The sequence below is a fragment of the Mustela nigripes genome, chromosome 14 (genome assembly GCF_022355385.1).
Source record: "Mustela nigripes isolate SB6536 chromosome 14, MUSNIG.SB6536, whole genome shotgun sequence".
Lineage (NCBI taxonomy): Eukaryota > Metazoa > Chordata > Mammalia > Carnivora > Mustelidae > Mustela > Mustela nigripes.
The window spans coordinates 22,734,472-22,754,044 of record NC_081570.1 but is presented as its reverse complement, the minus strand read 5'-3'; the positions used below and the strand labels follow the sequence as shown (position 1 = coordinate 22,754,044).

The following is a 19,573-nucleotide window of genomic DNA, read 5'->3' as shown; positions in this document are numbered from 1 at the left end:
GCCCGGAATGGGCTGTCGGGGCCCAGGCATGTGGCACAGAGGAGCTCACACTGGCAGCCTCTGTTGGGGTTCCTCAGCCTCACCTGCTTGCTCTGTTGCCCACTGCCAGCTGATGCCCACAGATGTGTTGTTTCCTTGAACTTGGACACAATTCCCGCCCTCAGGGGTCAGTGATCTGGTAAGGGAGCCCGCAGGGAAACCAGAAATGGCACACGTTAGCCCAGTGCTCCCAGAGGTTAGAGGAGGCGACCACTCTGGATGGTCAGGGATGGACGGGCAGGAAGGCCACCCCAAACTGGAAGACAGGATTTTTTTTTTTTTAGATTTATTTATTAGAGAGAGAAAGAGAGAGTGAGCGCAGAGGGGCAGAGGGAGAAGAAGAGAGAGAATTCCAAGCAGACTCCCCAGGAAGCATAGAGTTTGATACCCCAGCGATCCCAAGACCCCCACCCCCTGACCCCGGTTCCATGATATCGAGACCACAACCTGAGCTGAAACCAAGAGTCAGCTGCTTAACGACTGTGCCCCCCAGGCGCCACTGGAGGAGAGGGTTTCTTGGCTGAGGCCCACAGCAGAACCAACGAACAGCTAATGAGAGCAGGGGACCCGGTGAGGGGGTCCTAGAGGGAGGACCAGCTTCGGCAAAGGTGTGGAGGTGAGAACCATCATGGGTTGTAGGAAGCATTGCTAGGAGGTTCAGAATGGTGCAGGGCTAGGACTTAAAGCTGGCTGGCTAGCTCCAGCATCCAGGCCCCAAACCACCTCCCCTTCCAGACCCTCTGCTGGGTCAGCTCTGAGCACCAGGGCTGACCCTGACAATGCCTGGGGTCACGTATCTCTGCCCTCTGTGCTGGCCCTTTCCTGCTCAGGACCTGGGCTCTGTCCCCTAGGCTGATGGACAGTGCAGCTTTAATGGAGGGGCCTTGGCTGCCAGGCTGTGGGGGAGGAGAGCCATTTCTCAGAAATCCAATAAACCAGTGAGCGACTCAGTGTGCTGGCGGCCCCCTCCCAACCCCCAGCCTCAACACTGGTCCTGGCGGACAGGGCTCATGGTCCCCTTACCCCCTTGCCCTGTCTCTGCCCCTCCTTCCTAAAGGGGGTCTTAGGGCTTTAGAGTGTGAACACTGCTCCTCTGTTTCCTAGTGTCTCCTCTCCTGTCAGTCATTCCCTTGGTCCCACCTCAGGGGCAGCCCCCTCTGACTTTGCCTCCTGTCCTGCCCCTGCGCTCTCCTCCCAGACCCTGCTGCCAGCTGGATCATTCTTCTCAAAGACCGATTGGATCTAGTCTCTCTCCTACCCCCTGTTGCCCCAAGAGAGGGTCCCAATTTCCCAGACACGCCACCAAGGCTGTTTACTAGCATCTCCCACTCCCTTTCCAGCTCCTTGTCCCCAAACTTCCCCAGACACAACCAACTTTTCAGTGAGCGTCTCCTTGTGCCTTCAAGAACCTCTGAGCCGGGGCGCCTGCGTGGCTCCGTGGGTTAAAGCCTCTGCCTTCGGCTCAGATCATGATCTGAGGGTCCTGGGATCGAGCCCCCGCATCGGGCTCTCTGCTCGGCAGGGAGCCTGCTTCCTCCTCTCTCTCTGCCTGCCTCTCTGCCTACTTGTGATCTCTGTCAAATAAATAAAGTCTTAAAAAAAAAAAAATGAACCTCTGACCCTAACTGCTGTTCTCTCTGGCAAAAATGCCCTTCCCACTTTATCCTCATGGTGAAATCCTACTTATCCTTTAAATGGCACCTCCTCGGGGCAGCCTTCCCTGACTTCCCCAGGCGGACGAGTTAGTTGCTCCTTCCCTTGAGTGCCCCCATTGCCTTGTCTGGCCTGGGATTAGAAATGATCCCAGTGTTTGACAATTAGTTGATTAGCAATCCCCTCCTCAGACTTTGAAAACTCCTCAGTAATATCCAAACAGCTGCCACCACTAAGCTCTTCCTGCGTGCCAGCCACTGTGCAAAGACTTTCCCTGCATGGTTTTCAGTTCTCCCAGCAGTCCTGGCAGCAGGGGAGAACTGAATTCATCCCCATTTTATAGATGGTAAGTGGAAACACCGACCAGGGAAGCGACTTGCCCAAGGTCATAGGCACTTAAGAAGCAAAGTTAGGGTCTTAATCTCTTGCCTGCTGCCTCCTTTCTTGCACAGAGCCCGGCATGGATTAGCTATGCAGAGGTTTGCTCAATGGGGAAATGAATAAATGGGAGGTTTCCCAAGGCTAGGTCTCTAGATCAGCCTTAGGAGGTTCAAGGGAAGGTAACTAGCACAGATGCGTCCCTGAGCACACCAGGAGTGACCCTGGCCACCCTGGGACCCTGATACTATTAAGTCATTTTTTTTTTTTTTGAAGGGATACTATTAAGTCATTTTATAGAGAAAAAGCAGAGGTCTTCAAGGGCCCTCCCAAGCCCAGAGGGGGGTGATGGCAGAGCCAGGATCTACTTAGGACAAGGGTCTGAGGTATAGGCACTCCTTCCTGCTTCATCAAAGCTCCCATCCTTGGAGGAGAAACGCAGGCAATCGAACTGAAGCCAGGGCTTGGGGCCATGGCCTTGAATCTGGTTGGCAGGGGCCATGAGCAGGGTCATCACATTTTCAGGATGAGACAGGAGCTGAGGCTTGGCTAGAGAGGCCTCGGGGGAGGATGGGAGAAAGTGAGTTTAAATAACAGTTAAGAGCTCCAGTGTGTAAACAGCCTGGGGCTGGGATCCGTCTTAGCTTTGGGTCCTTGGGCGATCATTGAACCTTCCTGAATCTCCTTCCTCTTCTGTACGATGGGGATGGCACACTTCAGGTTGGCTTTTGGTGAGGATCGCAAACGTTGCATCCAAAGTGCTTGGCACGAGGTAAGCACTTTGTAAATTTAGCTGTCATTAGTGGGGTCAGAATTAGGTTCCCCGGAATTTGGGTCAGGTTGAGAGTCAGGATAAGATTAGTGCACGACTAGGACCAGGGCTGCCAGCCGGCTCAGGGAAGGGGCCCGTCTGCACTTGTCTGCTTCTAGGGACCACACAGAGGACCCCCTTGGATGGTCAGGAGTGGAGGTGGTGAGCTCGGAGTTGACGTTTGAGTTATAAAAGAATGAAGAGAAAATGATCTGGGTCCAAATCCTACTTCTTCCACTCACGACCTGTCGGGGTGGACTTGGGCGATGTACCTGCTGTCTTGAAATTTCAACCTCCCATTCTGTAAAACGTGGCCATTATTACCTGTCTCAAAGGACTTTGATCAGTTTAATAAGATCATTACACCGGGTACAGGTGTCTACCCAAGAGTCAATAGTGCTTTAGTTTTTTTTTTTTTTTTAAAGATTTTATTTATTTATATGACGCACAGAGAGAGATCACAAGTAGGCAGAGAGGCAGGCAGAGAGAGAGAGGGGTGGGGGAGCAGGCTCCCTGCTGAGCAGAGAGCCTGATGTGGGGCTCCATCCCAGGACCCTGAGATCTTGACCTGAGCTGAATGAAAGCGGATGCTTAGCCCACTGAGCCACCCAGGTGCCCCAATAGTGCTTTAGTTTTTAAAATGCTTTCTTCCCCAGCGGTTTTCCCCACCACTTATTTGCTTTTGGATAGCGGCATGGGCTGCTTGGCGCCGCTCTCTCCCCATCAGTCTAGGAACGTGTAGGTCTAGGGCCAGACCTGTAACCGGCACCGGGGGGGCCATTGAAGCAGCTGGGAGAGGCGGTTGTTCGGAGGGGTGAAGATAGCCCTGCGACCATGCCGAGCTCGGAAGAAAACCAAGTGGGGAGGGGGTACTGGTCAGCTCTCGGTTTCCAGGCTCCTTCTCCATCTCCGGGAGGGGACTCCCTGTCAACGAGGCTTGCGCGCCCCCTGCTGGCAGGTCTGCTGGCACTGCACCTTGGGCTTCGGAGACTCCCAGCCCCTGTAACCAATGTCCATAAAAGGTGGGGTATCCAAACTGGGAGGACCCTCAGAGATCATCCACCCATGCCTTACCGATGAGACAGGAGGCCCTGTGTAGGGTAGGGAGCTGGCACAGCGCAGGAATTCGGGGCCCTGGATCGGAGGCGAGGCTCTGTCAATGCCTCGGGCTGGGAGGTGAGTTCCTTCCCAAGGAGAGTCCTCGGAGCTGAGCTCTGGCTTGTGGGAGGGGACGAGGGTGGGGTGGGGGGCGGGGCGGTGATCGCTGGTGGCCAGCAGGGGGTTTCATATTCTCAGCCTCTTGCCCCATCTGGCTGAAGCAGTTGTTGAATTTCTTGTTTTGTTTTGGAGCAGCAATCTTTGCAACCTGATAGCTATGAAATGGTGTGTGTGTGTGTGTGTGTGTGTGTGTGTGTGTGTGAGAAAGGGTGCCGTTGGTGTCCATCAGCAGGTGCCCTGGGCTGGTGACATCACCATACTAAAGCTCTGGACTTCTTTTAAACTGGTTTTCCCATCCGCAAGTCCCCGAGAGCATCACCACTGTCTTGCCCTTGATTCTCCAGCATGAAGTGGTGGAGAGTGTGGAGGGGACATGAAAGCAGGGAGGCTTCTTGCCTTTAGATCCAAGATCATGCATAGGGAGTAAAGTGGGAGCTTGGATGGACTGTGTAGCAGATCAGAAGTGGGCAGCGTAGGGGAGGTGAGAGGTGAGAATGCTGTCCAGGCTTCTGGCTTGGCCGAAGGGTTGCACCCCTCAAGGAGGTGAGGAGCTTGGGGAGGAACTGCCCACAGCCACCTGGTGCCTGGAAGCTCATGACGTAGAGAGCATGGCTGCACACAAACACATGTGTGCGTATGTGCGTGTGCACGTGTGTATGTGTGTGTGCCCCATGTCCATGCCCATGGGCTGAAAGCTTGGTGTTACCAGGGACAGGGGCCATGAGAGCCTTATTGCTCCAGGAAGAGGCTTGCCTGGGCTGGGAAAGGTCATTTTCCTGTTCCGATCACACGAAGACTGGTGGTCCATGGTCTGTCCCCTGATAAAGGGTGCCTGGTGACAGCTTAGCCTAGCCTGGTTTAGGGTTCAGGTGGGAGTTCCAGAGACAAGTCCCGGGCCTCTCTTGGAACCTCATTGTTGTCCCCTGATGAATGGGGTCAAGGAGCTCTAGCTGGGAAAGGCTTCCCTAGGGAGGATGAAATGAGGTGTTGCAGGTAGAGGTCTGGGTGCTTGCACCGGCCAGGAGGGAAGGGTACTATTATTTTGAAACTGAGTGCTCTGCTGTGTGGCACTTGGGCCCCCACCTGCCTTTCTGACCACTTCCTCTCTGCCTTTCTTCTCACCCTGCTGCAGTCACACTTGGCCTTCTTCCTGTGCCTGGAAATCACCTGCCTTTGTCCACTTGGAGCCTTTGCAAACACTCTTCCTCCTGCTCCATTTTCGCATGGCTGGTCCTTACCAGCCATTGGAGGTCACCTCTCTGGGGGAGCCTGCCCAGACTGCTGGCTAAGCTTCCCTCTGTGCCTTGTCCAGGCACTCCATAGCGCTCTCCTGCTTTTTCTCCCCGGCACCTACCACTGCCAGAGCTTGAGTGATTGGGTCATTGTTTGCCGCCCCCCTCCTGCCTCTCAGACTGGGCCAGCTGCCTTGTCTGTTGTGAGCCAAATGCCTGATGTCTGCCAGTGTCCCGCACGCAGGAGGCCCCCAGGAATTTTTACCTGTGGACTCCGCAGAGGCTTCCAGTGCATGGAGAGAGCTGGTGTTTGGAGCCAGACTGTCCTACCTTGAACTTGAGTTAGAATTCCAAGTCCTGAGGACGCCTGGGTGACTCAGCTGGTGAAGCTGGCTAAGCATTTGCTTCAGGCTTGGGTCATGATCTCAGGGTCCTGGGATGGAGCCCCGAATCTGGCTCCCCACTTAGTGGGGAGTTTGCTTCTCTTTCTCCCGCTGCCCCCCTCACCCATTTGTGTGCTCTCTCTCAAATAAATCAATAAGATCTAAAAAAAAAAAAAAAAAAAAGAATTCCAAATCCTAGTTCCATCCATCACTGGCTTTGTGAATCTCACTAGCCCACTAGCCTCAGTTGGCTCATCTGTCAAGTGGGGCTAAGTAGAGTGATTATTACAGCTGCTTCAAGAAAGTTACTAGATCATATGCACGGAACATGCCAGGGGCCCTGATGTGTTCTGGGAGCTGCTCTGTGATCCCTACTTCTTAATTTTTTTTTTAAGATTTATTTATTGGACACAGAAAGATCACAAGTAGGGAGAGAGGCAGGCGGGAGGGGGGGAAGCAGGCTCCCTGTTGAGCGGACAGCCCAATGTGGGGCTTGATCTCAGGACCCTGAGACCATGACCTGAATTGAAGGCAGAGGTTTAACCCACTGAGCCACCCAGGTGCCCCTGTGATCCCTACTTCTTTACTTCATTTCGTCTTCACCATCACCCTGAGGAAGGGACTATTATTATCCCATTTTACAGATGAAAGAACTGAGGCTCAGAGGAGTAAGTTACGTGCCCCGTGATGACCCTGGCTTTCAGGTAAGGGCTTTTGGAACACAACCAGTTTCTCTCCCTGGCATCTTGTTGGTGCTCAGGGAGGACCAGGAATCTGGCAACCTGAGTTCTACTTCCACTGCTGACTTGCTGCGTGACCCTGGAGGGGGATGTCCGTGCCCCCGCTAGAGCCCCCAGCCCTGAAGTGCCATCTCTGCCGCCTCAGGGCTGGGCATGGCCGGGACAGGCAGGTGGAACTGGCTCTGGTGGGGAGGAGGAACGGGGTTGCCAAGTGTTTGAACTCTTCAAGAGAAGCAGAATGTTTGGAGTTTGATAGGAAATTTGATTTTTAGATGTCGATAACAATTGAAAAAGAAAGAAGAAACACACTGCATGGGCCAGACTTCATGTGTGAGCTGCATCTGGGCTTGTGGGCTGTCATTTTGCAATCCATGGGATCCTTGTTATCTAATGGCTTCTTCCTGTCCTTGGGCCCTCAATAAAAGTGATTCACTCCGTTGAGTACTTTCTATGTCCACACATACGTCTATGTGTGATGTCAATTGGCTCTCCTCATCCCACATCCCCCCGTCATTCCCACCATGTAATATTATCTTACTAGTTAGTATTATTATCTCTATCTGATAGAGGGGCAGACTGAGGTCCAGAGAGGTAAGTAACTTGTCCAGGGTCACACAGCGAATAAATGGCAGAGCCAGGGGACAGAGCGGAGCTCTCCTGCTCCCAAACTTTTTGTGGAACCACAGCACCCATCCTGTCACAGTGACCCTCCGTACTCCCTGTCCAGCCTCCTGCCCACCAGGATTCCCCCGTCCTGGCCTCCTGGGGACTCATACATTTGCTGGCTGACCCCAAGGCTGGTCTGGCACAGTCTTGGCCTAGAAGCAGGGTGAGCCATGCAGGAGGTTTCTCCTCCTCCTGGGACCCTAGCTTCTCCTCTCTGCAGAACTCCCTGGTGCCACAGGCTGTATAGACACCTGCGGGATTTGATGAGACTCCTGCAGAGACAGCTCAGAGACCACGGCTACCTCAACAGCTCAGCTGCAGACATGAGGAAGTTCCCCTCCCTTTCGGAAATTGTGGTAGGGAGCCGGCTAGTCCTTGTGTCAGCGGAGCTGCTGATGACTTTCTGGATTTTTCCAGCACCGTCTGCTACAGATCCTTCGGTGTGTAGAGGCTGTGTGTATGTATGCGGGAGTGTGTCTGCTCAGGTGGGCCTGTGGCTCCATGTGGTTCTGGGCACAAGGAGACACGCCTGGATGGTGGGCTGTGATGTACATTGTGGGGGTGCCCATCTGCGGGCACTGCTGTCTGGGCGGGCACTGCCTGAGTGGGCACATGAGTGCACATATGTTCTTGGACCTTTGGGAAAACTTGAGTTTTTTGTTTTTTTTTTTTTTAATTGAGGTATAATTTACATAGAGTAAGGGGCACACCTTAGGCGTACAGCTCCATGGATTTTTACATATGTGCAGCTGAGTGACCATCACCCAGGTCGGGGGGCCCCCTCATGCCCCTCCCAGTTGATACTTGCCCTGGTGTCCACTATTCTAGCCTCTCTCGCATAATCAGGAGTCGGCTTCTCTTTGGATTTTGGTTTTGGTCCTGTTCCAGCTGCTCAGTGGGTCTGTGAATTCAAGCAGCAGCAGCAGCAGCAGCAGAAGGGCGGTGGCCTGGTATTTGGAAGAACTTCCAGGTGAACGTCCCTGGAATCTGGGGACTCAGGCCCTTGGGGAAGCTGCGTGAATGTTGCCTTCAGTGGTGGAGGTGGGAGACAGCAGTTAAAACAGCTGTCATCTGCGTATTTATAGCGACCTTAGAGAAATGGTTTTATTTAAGTGCCGCATAGCCTTATAAAGTTGGTGTGATTGTCCCTGTTTTGTAGAGAAGGACCATAAGATTCAGAGACAGGCCAGAAAAAGGCCAGGCTCACAGAGCTGATGAATGGCAGAATGAAATCTGAATCCTGATTTCTTGTCTCCAAAGCTGTTCTTTTCCTTCCCCAGGCAATCTGTTTGGATGATCGGCGACCCCTTGCTGGGGCCAGGACCTCACTCCAGTGTGCTTTCCCTGGGATGTCCCCACTTGTACTGTCAAAGGCCACATCCCTCCTGGAGTTATGTTATCTCCTGCATCTTGAGGAATCACTGTTGCCTTGGAAACTAGGATGGTCTGAGCTGGACCGGTGATTGTAGGTCATCTTGTTCTACGCCCTTAGCTAAGGGCTAGATAGAGACTCTCAGTTGGTGGGGACCTGGTCAGGGTCACACGTTGACCCTATGACAGTTTTGAGTGCAGACTCTGATGACCTCTTTGGTTGGCCATTGGAGGAAGGAGCAGCCCTGGTTACCCTAAGTACCCTAAGGGAGTTGGGGAGTCTGCCCTTCTTCTGGTCTCTTTTCTCTGGGCTGTCCTGGTTTTCAGAATGGTAGAGCCCAGGCTCCAGAAGGGGACTCCTATCTGACCTCACCTGTGCCAATCCGGCCAGGCCTTGGCTTCCTTCAGCTCTAACCGGAAGTGGCAGGCTTTGAGGGGAATCCATCCACCTTCCCATGTTATAGCCCTTGCTGCACCTGTCACTACCCGAGCCGGGGGTTGGGGGGGCGGGCAGTGTGGCACACTGGAGCCACTGGTGGCTTTGGAGCCATACAGGGGACTTGCTCTATCATCCTGGGCAAATCACTTTGCCTCTCTGAGCCTTAGTTTCTTTATCTGTAAAATGGGGATAATAATAGGACCCACTTCATAAAGGTCTTGGAAAGATTAGTAGTAGCAATGGTACCCATGGCGGCTGCCAGGCTGTGGGCATTTACTGTGTGCTGGTTGCTGCCTCCCGGTCACTATCCCTGAGGCATTACGAGGCAGTTACTGCTAGCATCCCCTCTTTACAGAGGAGGGAACTGAGGCTCGGAGGGGTTAAATGGTTTGCTCCACTAGTAAGCAGTAGCGCCTGGATTCCAGCCCAGGTCTGTCCGACTCCAAAGCCCTGAATACATAACCCAGGAGGGTTATTCAATATATTCAACAATTGGCCTGGCCTGGGGACTCCAAGCCATCAGAATGGATGCCGGCCATAAGTAAGCAAGCTGTATGTTCCCCCTGTCTCGCCGTATCCATTACACACTCGACTGCGTTAAATGGGATTAATCCAGGAAATGAGATTACAGATGTCAAGCAGCTTGGAGAACCCCAAAGCTCTCCATAGCATGGGATTCTGTTCCTTCTTACGCTGTGGGGAAGAGGCCTGTGAATCAGGAGACCTGGGCTGAACTCCTGGCTCTGCTGAACAGCCTCTGTTGAGTCTTGGAAGACCATTTCCAGAAACAGAGATTAACTAGGGGGAAACGGGCTAAGTTTAGCAGGTGCTCCGAGAGCGTTGGTCAGGCACGTTCATGTGCTACCAGGCACGGGGTCTGTCCAAACAGACCCAGGAGGTCCTCAGCCTGGCCCCTGTGTGCTGTGTCACTCAGTCAAGGGATTTGCATGTTAGTTTTTAAAAAACAACTTAAAATATATTGTATATATTTTTAAAAAAATATTTATGTATTTATTAGAGAGAGAGAATGATGGAGAGGAGAAGAGGGAGAATGAGAACCTGTGAATCTCAAGTAGGCTCCCAGCCAAGTGCAGAGCCCGACACGGGCTGGGATCTCGAGATCCTGAGATCACGACATGAGCCAAAGTCAAGAGTTGGAGGCTTGGGGCGCCTGAGTGGCTCAGTGGGTTAAAGCCTCTGCCTTCGGCTCAGGTCATGATTCCAGGGTCCTGGGATGGAGCCCCGCATCGGGCTCTCTGCTCAGTGGGGAACCTGCTTCCCCCCTCTCTCTGCCTGCCTCTCTGCCTACTTGTGACCTCTTTCTCTCTCTCTGTCAAATGAATAAGGGATATATTTAAAAAAAAAAAAAAAGAGTCAGATGCTTAACTGAATGAGCCACCAGGTGCCCCAACACTGTACATATTTACGGTACAAAATTGGCTCATATTTAAAGTATTTGATCTGCTTTCAACAGGTGTAGACACCAGTGGGAACACCACCACAGTCACTATGTAACATAGCTGGCACTTCTCAAAGTTCTCTCGTTCCCCTCAACCCCCTGCCTCTCCCTCCACACCCCTTCTCTGGCACACAGTGCTCTGTTTTCCATCACTATAGGTCCCTTTGCCTCTTCTAGAAGTTTCTATAATGAATGAAAGAAATCACACCATATGTAGGCTTTTGTGTCTGGCTTCCTTCCTTCCTTCCTCCTCGAGATTCATCCGTATAGTCCTGTGTGTTGCTGAATACTGTTCTCTTGTATGTATGAATCACAGTTGGTTTGTCTTCCCATTCACCTCTGGATGGCTGTTTCATTTTTTTACCCCCAGTTTTTGGCCATTATAAATAAAGCTCTTAGGAACATTTAGGTATCAGTCTTTGTGTGGACGTATTTTTTTTTGTTGTTGTTGTTGTTTCTTTCGGTAAATACAAAGGGATGGAAGGGCTGGGTCATGTGGACTCTTTCTCCAGGTGGTCGGACCATGTTCCAACCCCACCAGCGGAGTAGGGGGGTCCCAACTGCTCCACGTCCTCACCAGCCCCTGGTCTGGCCCGCCTTTCCAATGTTAGCCACTCTAATGGCTGTGTAGCGGTAGTCCTAGGAAGCCACCCTTGGAAGACAGACTTTGCTTTGAGTTTCAGAGAGAACGCTCCATGTATCAGAGTGGTCCAGTGACGGACTGCGCTTCCTGGTGGAGTCGTGAGCCTACCATTCCTGGGAGCACTCAAGACTTTGAGGGTCCGGCTGAGATGTGTGGACAAAGCATTCCAGCCTCAGGGGGTTTGGACTTGATTTTCGGAGCTACCTCCAGCATTTGTGGTTCTAAGCATCTTACATGGTGAAGGCTTCACTGGTAACGTTATTATTAATACCCTCATCTTGCTGGCTTGGACCTCCACCTTCCCCTGTAGGAAGCCTCATTCTCAGTGAGTTTCTCTCCCCTCCCAAGGGTGTGGATGAATCCCATTCACTCTTGAATCAGAGGAGACAGCCACCTGTGTTGTCCTCAGTCCCCATCAACCACCACTTCCACTGCTGTCTTTGATCTGTCCACGAGGGTCCTGTCCCTCCAGGTCTTGTCTGCCTCGGCCTTGAGGTCATGCAGGAGCTCATGGCTTGCTGGCAAATAAGGGGGAAAATGCTACTGGAGGACAGGGTCCCCCAGCAGGGCTACAGAGACCCACTTACAGGACTGCTCCCCGTCTCACACTCAGCCTCTTCCTCCTGGGGTTAGTGACTGCGCTGCAGCAGGTCCAAGAACCAGTTGGCAGGATGTAGCCAGACCCAAGACTTTTTCCATCCCGAAGCCCTTGTTCTCAAGTCTGGCTTGCCATCCGACTCCCTGCTTCCTCTGATGAAGGGTTTCTACTTTAGCTCCTGAAAGTCCGTCCTGGCTTCTGTTAGGTGCCTGCCTCTCATCCACTAGGCATGTCTCCCATGTCTGGACCCAAAGTGATCTTGGGTCTGCCACCATCTCGTGACCTAGTGATTGCACATGGATGACTGGACGCCGAGCATCATTCAGCCCCGTATCCCACATGTGTCCAGGCTCAGTTCTGGCTCTGTCAGGCCCTCCGTGACCCCATGGAAGCAATCAAAGGCAAGCCATTAAAAGAAAAAAAAAAGGCTTTCTTTTGGTTGAGGTTCACCTCAACTGATTTGTATATTAAAAATGAGTCAGCGCATACACTTTTGAAGCCATCGTTAAAGAATGAATTTTTCCACGATCCATCCTCCTGGTATTCACACCCTTGTGCAGTGCCCTCCCTCCACACTGTGCCAGGGCTGGCCTTGGTGATTCATAAAGTACGGACGAACTGCTGGAGCATCGTTTCTGAGATTAGGGCAGAAGAGACTGTGCAGTGTCAGCCCGGGTCAACTCCCTGTCTTAGATCTTTGCTCTGGGGAAGGCCAGCTGTCCTGCTGTGGACAGCCCGACAGAAGGCCTGTGTGGGGGAGGAGGTGCTGTCTCCAGCCTACGGTCACAAGGAGTTGCAACCTCCTGCTGATGGCCGCATGGGTGAGCTTGTAAGTGGGTCCTCCATCTCCATCAAACCTGCAGAAGACAGAGCCCAGGCGGATATTTGACTTCAACTGAGAGACCCAGAGTCAGGACCACCCAGAGAAGCCACTTCTCCTGACTCTCAGAGACGGAGCTAAAAAGTACTGCTTTAAACCACTAATGTTGGGGGGGGGGCAGCCATCTCCTATGCAGCAGTAAATAACTAATTCATCCTCTGACCCCCCCCCCCACCACCTGATCCCACCCAAACAACCGAAATGGAATCTGATGGAGTGTGGACCATCCCCCTGAGCCAGCACAGTTGACTGAACCAGGGGAGCCTCTGGACGCAGCCGGACTCCTTCTAGAAATACCTTTTTCCTTTCTCTTTTCTCCTTTCTCTCTATACCATCCCTCTCTTCCTTTCTCTTTTTCTTTCTGCAGGAGAAGATTGAGTCAGACAGCTCTGAGACGGAGCTGGAATAGTGGGTAAGCTCTGAGGGTGGGTGTGCCTAGGCGGTCTATGGAGAGCCAGCCCTGAAGTCAGAGAGAAGCCTGTGGGAGGGGAGAGACGGGGGGGGGGGGGGGGGGGGGGGGGGGGGGGGGGGGGGGGGGGGGGCATGGCCACTGGCGGCACAGGGGACGCATGATGCTCTGGGACCTGGCAGGTTCTCTATCTTCCACTTGGGCTCTTGGCAGCCGAATGCCGGGGAATTCCTCTGGCCCTTGAAATGATACCCCTTGTGATTTGAACTTCCTTAAGTTTCTGCTTTTCCAATCATATCATCTTACATCAATAATCTTTGTTGGCCGCATTTTTGGAAGGACGTAAAATGTCTCACTGAGTGGACCGGTCTCCACTGATACCACCGCGGGCCTCTGCTTGGACATCCTGCTGATTTCCAGTTTCCTTCTGGAAAAGTGGCCTCAAGTCCCTCCTCTGTTGGAGATTGTTTGTCTCACCTCCTTCCCCAGCCCCAGGTCTTCTGCTCAGGAGCTGCATGAACCTGCCCGGCTGGCCAGGGGCATCTGTTGGGGGGGGGCGTGTCCCTGCGTCCCCCTGTTCAGCAGCTGCTGTGTCCTCCCGGCGCCTCTAGGGGTTACACAAGTCAGGGAAGATCTATGTCATTCTCTTTGATTTCAAATGAAGTAGATTCTAAACACCACTTAAAAATACATTAATAATGGTGTTGGTGTATCATTCATCTTGGAGAAGTGGCAGGTGTTTCCCTCAGCAAAATGCTGAAGTGGGTTAGGGAGTAAGGAGATTGATGAGGTTCTGTCAAGGGGCTCATTATCCCTGGCCGAGACGACCTTCTCACTGCCCCCCGCCCCCCCGCCTCTGGCTCCGGAAGCCCCCATCCTGGCCCAGTCCGGCCCCACACCGAGGTCTGGTTAATCCTGCTGATGTGGTTCAGGAAAGTGGGATGTGTGAGGGGCTTGGAGTCAGGTGCCCCGGGGTTCTCGTCTCGGTTCTGTCCCTGAGCTCCTGGGTGGGCTGGACCCCCCTCTGCTTCTGTTCACCGTTTTCTCAGGTCGGGACTATGATTTCCCTTTGCAGCCTCACCACGCCCCTTTCTCAGTCCTGGGGTGTCATGTCGGGTTCACACTTCTTCCCTCCCTACCGCACTTCAGAGGTAGGCATATGATATCCAGGCTTGGCCACGGAGAGTTCTGCAGACCTCTGGCCCAGTAATTGGTTCAAGGGGCAGCATGTGTTTGAAGTTGAGCCGTTTTGAGGCCTGGATCCAAATGTACCCGAAGTTCACACTTCAGCGTCATCATTATGTGAGCTAAATCTCTCTTCCTCCTCCCCCAAGCCTTGTTCTCCTCCTCCTCCTTCTTCTCCCCCCTCCTTCAAGTCCATCCGAATTGGGTGCTTGTTACTTACAAACAAGAGAGCTGAGACTGAGACGCAGTGTGACCTTGAGTAAGGTCACCTTTGGTCGTCTCAGTTGCTCCTTCTGGGAAATGAAAGCGTTGGGCGATCCCAAACCTGGGAGGTTCAAGTTCCCCATCCGGGTTGTGGTGACCCACACACAGGGTCACTGGTGGAAGGGCTGGAGCAAAAGCAGTGGCAGAGCGGGCTCTGCTGGGGGGTGCGGGGAAGATCCAGGGGCATACTGGGATTTCATGGACCATGGTGGCCAGCAGTGAGTGGGGCTGCCCTTGCTCTGTGTCTCTCAATGGCTCCCAAGTACCCTCAAGATTAAGTCCCAAGCCCTTAGAGGGGCAGAAGGCCAGGTTCCACACAGGGCTTAATAAATATTAAGTGAATAATTCAGTAAACAAATGCCCTTCACGACCAGGCTCTTGCTTAACTCCCCAGCCCTAAACTCATCATTAAACTCCACTTCCTGGGGCGCCTGGGTGGCTCAGTGGGTTAAAACCTCTGCCTTTGGCTCAGGTCATGGTCCTAGGGTCCTGGGATCAAGCCCCGCATCGGGCTCTCTGCTCAGCGGGGAGCCTGCTTTCTCCTCTCTCTCTCTGCCTGCCTCTCTGCCTATTTGTGATCTCTGTCTGTCAAATAAATAAATAAAGTCTTAGGAAAAAAAAAGAAAACAGAATAAAAAAAATAAGTAAATTCTACTTCCTACCCTGCACAACTGCCCGCTGCCTCCTCGAACACACTTCAGTGCGGTACACACAGTCCCTCTGCCTGGCCTTTCTTCCAGCACCCAACCCCCCCACGCCCCCCACCCCAGCTGGCTCACATGCCTTTCTTCAACCCTCAGTTCAGCTCAACAGGTGTTTCTGGAGGCCCCTTACCCTGTGTGGGCAGTCTTCTAGGTACTGGCATCGACCAGGTGAAGCCCCTGCTCTCACGGAGCCTGTTCCTGGTGGTGGGGGTAGGGGACGGGAGGGCAGCAAACACCGACGGTGTCAGTGGGTGAGAAATGATATCGAGAAGATTCAGCTGGACAGGGTTGGGGGGAGTGTGGCTGGGCGACATGGCTGCTCCTGCGTGTAATGAAGGGTGGCCGGGAAGCCACTCCGATCCAGTGACATTTATGCAGACACCTGAATTAAGAGGAAGTTGGTCATGCAGATCTGCTGGAAGGGTAGTGCAAGTGGAGGGAACAGCAAGTGCAAAGTTCTGGGGTGAGGAGGAAGCTCAGCATGATTGCAAAGGGGGGAGGGGCCCCCCTGTGCTCCAGCAAGAAGGTGCTGGGGGGGTGGGTGGAGATGGAGGGTAATAGCGGAGGATTGGGAGGCCAGCTGTGCAGGGTGGTGTAGGCCAGAGGGAGAGGGGGACAGGGAGCAGGGAGACGGTTGGGGTCGGGGGAGGCTCTGGCAAAACTCCAGGGTGACAGCAACGGGGGACAGTGGTCAGAACCCCGGGCCTGTGTTGAGAGTGGAAGGGTGGGCGGGATCTGCTTGCAGGGGAGGCAGGAGATGGGTGCAGGGGTGGTGAGGATGAGCAGGAGGCCGCGGAGGCTGCAGACAGCAGGTGGAGGGCAGGCCTGCCTGGTGGCTTGACTCAGCCCCTGGGCTCCTGCTGGAGATGGGGACGCCCCGAGAACTGGAGCCACGCGGAGAGGTTGAGGCTGGAGGCATGGGTCTCAGCAGAAAGAAGGTGGTCAGACCAGAGACCCCGTGGGTTGCTAGGGACGGAGGAGGGTATGGAGCGAGCAGAGTCCTGATTTTGGAGGAGCTTCCTGGGAGCAAGAGGAAGACTGGGCAGAGAGAGGTTGCCCCAGGAGGCAAGAGGAGAGAGACACGTTCCTTGCTGGGGCTGGTCTCGTGTGCTGAGGGCTGGGACTTGGCCTCTGACCTCGCCACCAGGCAGGTCGTTGGTGACCTTGACAAGACAGTGGAGCAGGCTCCAGAGGGAAAGGGGCGGGAGGGATTGGCAATGTTGCCAGAGGAGGGTTTGGGTCAGAGGTCAGGGGTCAGGGACTGTGTCTTTGAACAAAGCCTAAGTGGAAGGAGGCCACAGTGGATGGGACCTTGTAGAGGAGCGTTCTAGAGACAGGGCCCCAGGGGTAGAGCTTTGTGGGGGTGGGGGCGTGGAGGGTAGCGGAAGCTTCTAGGGGACTCTGAGTACTTTGTTTATTTTAAAAATTGCTCTCTGGCTCTCCAGTGGGGAACTTCAGGCGCCTTTGCTTCTGAGCACGTCCGGCTGATCCCCTTCCTGATGCCCCTCATCCAGGCCCTCCCCCCCACCGCCCCCTGACCAGGGGTCCTGGCCTCTGCCGGCGCTGCCTCTGATCTCGGCCAGGCTGTGTGCATGCGTGCGTGCGTGGGCTTGGCTGGGCCACCCGGGCCACGGAAGTTGGGGGACTGCGGGCGTGTCCGGAGCCGTGTGAGGGCCCTTTGTCCTGGGCGGGCGCTGCAGCTTGGTCATGCCCTCATGGGGCCGGACCAGGTCTCTGATGCTGCCCCACAAAAGGTCTCTTTGAGAGGCCAGGCTTAGTGGGACCATCAGAGGCCGGCCCCCTGGTGGACCTTTGTTACTGTTTTGTCTTCAATAGCGATAGTTGCTCAGCACTCCCTCGCTGCCTCCAGCCCTGCTTCCAGCCTCACCCCTCCAGGGCTCCTGATAGCAGACCCCACTGCCCCCTACTGCCAGTGGGTGACTGGTGTGAGTCAGAATAAGGACAGCACTCCCTGTCCCCGGGTCGGTGTCATCCTCACGACAACCTGTTCCTGTCCCTCCTCCTCATGACAACCCCAGGCAGGCCAGACAGCTATCCCCCCACTTCTCAGATGAGCATCCAAAGACACAGCAGGGCTCAATAACAGGCCCAGGTTCATGTGCGAGGGGTGGGACTGGGGTTTGGCCCCAGGCCAAGTCTGGCTTCCTGAGATCAGACGAGACTGACTTTTCACCACCTGGAGGGGGATGGCATGGTCTGAGTCACACAGCTTGCCAGTGACAAGGCCACTCCTGGCACCAGGGGCTGTGCCGTGGAGTGCAGAGGCTCCTTGTGTGATCTTGGGCACGTCCCTTGTGTCTTCAGAAGCTTCTGTCTCATCCTGGGGACCGCAACTTCCCGGCATTGCTGTGCTAACAGAGGCGAGGGACACGTGTGCTCAGTGGTCTGTGGTGCAGCCCGTGGACTCAAAGTGTGAGTGCCGTGCCTTTCCTTCCTGCTCCCAGGTGCCATTGTTCACCACAGCTTAGAAGGTGACATGTTGCAAGGCCCTTACCTCAACAGCAGCCACTGGAACATCCTCTAAAACCTTGGCTTCTTATCAGGGTGCCAGCCTGAATCACGGGGGGAACTGTACAAAGACCCTGAGTCTCACCCTGAAGATTCTGAACCAAGCTCCTACAAGCTATTATATCCAAAGGAGTGAATCGTGAATAGTGGAATGCCTGAGTGTGATAGGTGGTAGAGGAGAGACTTGGAAGGCTGAAACTGGGTGGGGGAGGATGGTCTTTCCCACAGCCCAGCGGATTCAGCCTGCCCTGACTGAGAAGCAGTCCCCTTGCCTGGTACGTCAGCGAATTGAGTCTGCTAGGCTTTGCACTTAATTAAAAGGGGAAGGTGTCAGTGGTCTGGGGCTCAGGAGGCTGCTGCTCTGTCAGGAGTTCCTGTCCAATTTTCCCCAATCAAACCTCATTTCCAAACATCCTTTCCTGAGGGGAGGGCATCGAGCCTCTGTTTTTTCTCAGGTCCTTTTCTCCCTTTCTAAGGATAGCTTCCCTGTATGTGTGTGCTGTCCTGGGCTGAAGACACTCAGTGGATGTAATTTTCCCAGCAACACTATGCGGTAAGTGCACTGATTAAGCTCCTTTAACAGATGAGGAACTCGAGGTCCTTAGGCCACAAAACCACTTACTCAAGGTCCTACAGCTGCTAATCTGTAGGTTAAGATAACCCCTACTCAGTGCTGCTCCATTATCAGATGGGAATGCAAACCCAGGCAAGCTGCAACCAACAGGAAGCTTAGTTAGCAATGTTGAAAGAACTCAGGTCTTATCATTCTCACAGATTAGAAATCTAGGGCTGATAAAGAAACCCAGCAATATAGTCAGAGAACAGGCTGTCTGCACTCCATTGTCCCTAACTTGGGTTGTTTTTATTTTTGCCCTCATAGCTCCAAAGTGGCTGCCATACCTCCAGCACTCTAATACGCATTCCAAAAAGAAAGGCAGTGGAAAGGCCGAAGGTCTCCAATTTGGGAGGCTTTGTCTTTTTATTTAGGAACCCATTCTAGCAGACTCCCACCTACCTCTGGTCCAGAACATGCCCCTGGCTACCCTTGGCTGGAAGGTGGTTAGGAAAATGAGACTTCAGCCTTCCAGCCTCTAGAGTTTCAGATGGCAGTAGAGGGGTGGCTGGAAAAGGCATTGGGGGGCCAACCTGTGTTCCTGCTTGGCCTTCAGTTGTGGTCTTTCCATGCAGGTCTCTTCACGCACTCAGTGTGCCCCGCAGAGGCTCGCTTCTGACCTGGGGTGTAGAGGGACTACGTGGGCACCTCTGCCATCCAAGGTCTGGGCCATGACAGGAAGCCCAGAGAACTTCCATATCAGGACTGGTTCTCGTGTTCCTCCTTTCTGAGATGGGGCCTTCAGCCCCCTGCCTGGCAGGGTGGACTGGGGGACTCTACTGGGTAATATGTGCCGAGTGCCTGGGCCTTGGCAGCTGAGGGCTGGAGGTGGCCTGCGGCATTCCTGGGGTGCCTCTGAGCAATTCCCCATCTTCATGCAAGCATCAGGTTCCCCAGCAGGGGATGAACTGGAAGGATGGGGCCTTTGGAGGTCCTTGTTCCAAGGGAGGAGGCTGTTTTCAGCAGATATTTGAGGAGGGAGGCAGGACTGGGAGCTGTCAGGGGGAGAGAGGCTCTGCAGAGGCCAGGGGAACTCTGGATGTCTCCCTGCCAGGTCCCGCTACCTCCAGAGAGGGCCTCAGGGACCCATCAGATGGTCTGTCTTCCATGGGCCTGTAGTTGGCTGACCCTAGTGCCTTCCCCACCGCAGCTCCAATCAATGGCTCTCTGCTGGGCTTTGAGGCAACAACTACGGGCCTGGTTGGCCTGGCCGATCGCAGCCCTGTCCCCTAATAAGCCCCTTGGAGGAGCAGAGGAGGCTCACTGGGAACCATCTTGGGGCTCTGACTTGCATGGGACGTATGCAGATCATTTCTGCCTCTCTGTGCCTCAGTTTCCCTGTGACTCAACATCCTGGGG

General features: G+C 53.9%; 1 long non-coding RNA gene across 1 annotated transcript; it reads left to right on the top strand.

The window, feature by feature from the left end:
* The first annotated feature begins 3,357 nt into the window (after positions 1-3,357).
* Positions 3,358-8,478, top strand: LOC132001785 (uncharacterized). Its single transcript, XR_009399665.1, has 3 exons — positions 3,358-4,057; positions 6,359-6,418; positions 8,401-8,478. It is a non-coding gene; the product is annotated as an uncharacterized LOC132001785 (long non-coding RNA).
* The last annotated feature ends 11,095 nt before the right edge of the window (positions 8,479-19,573 follow it).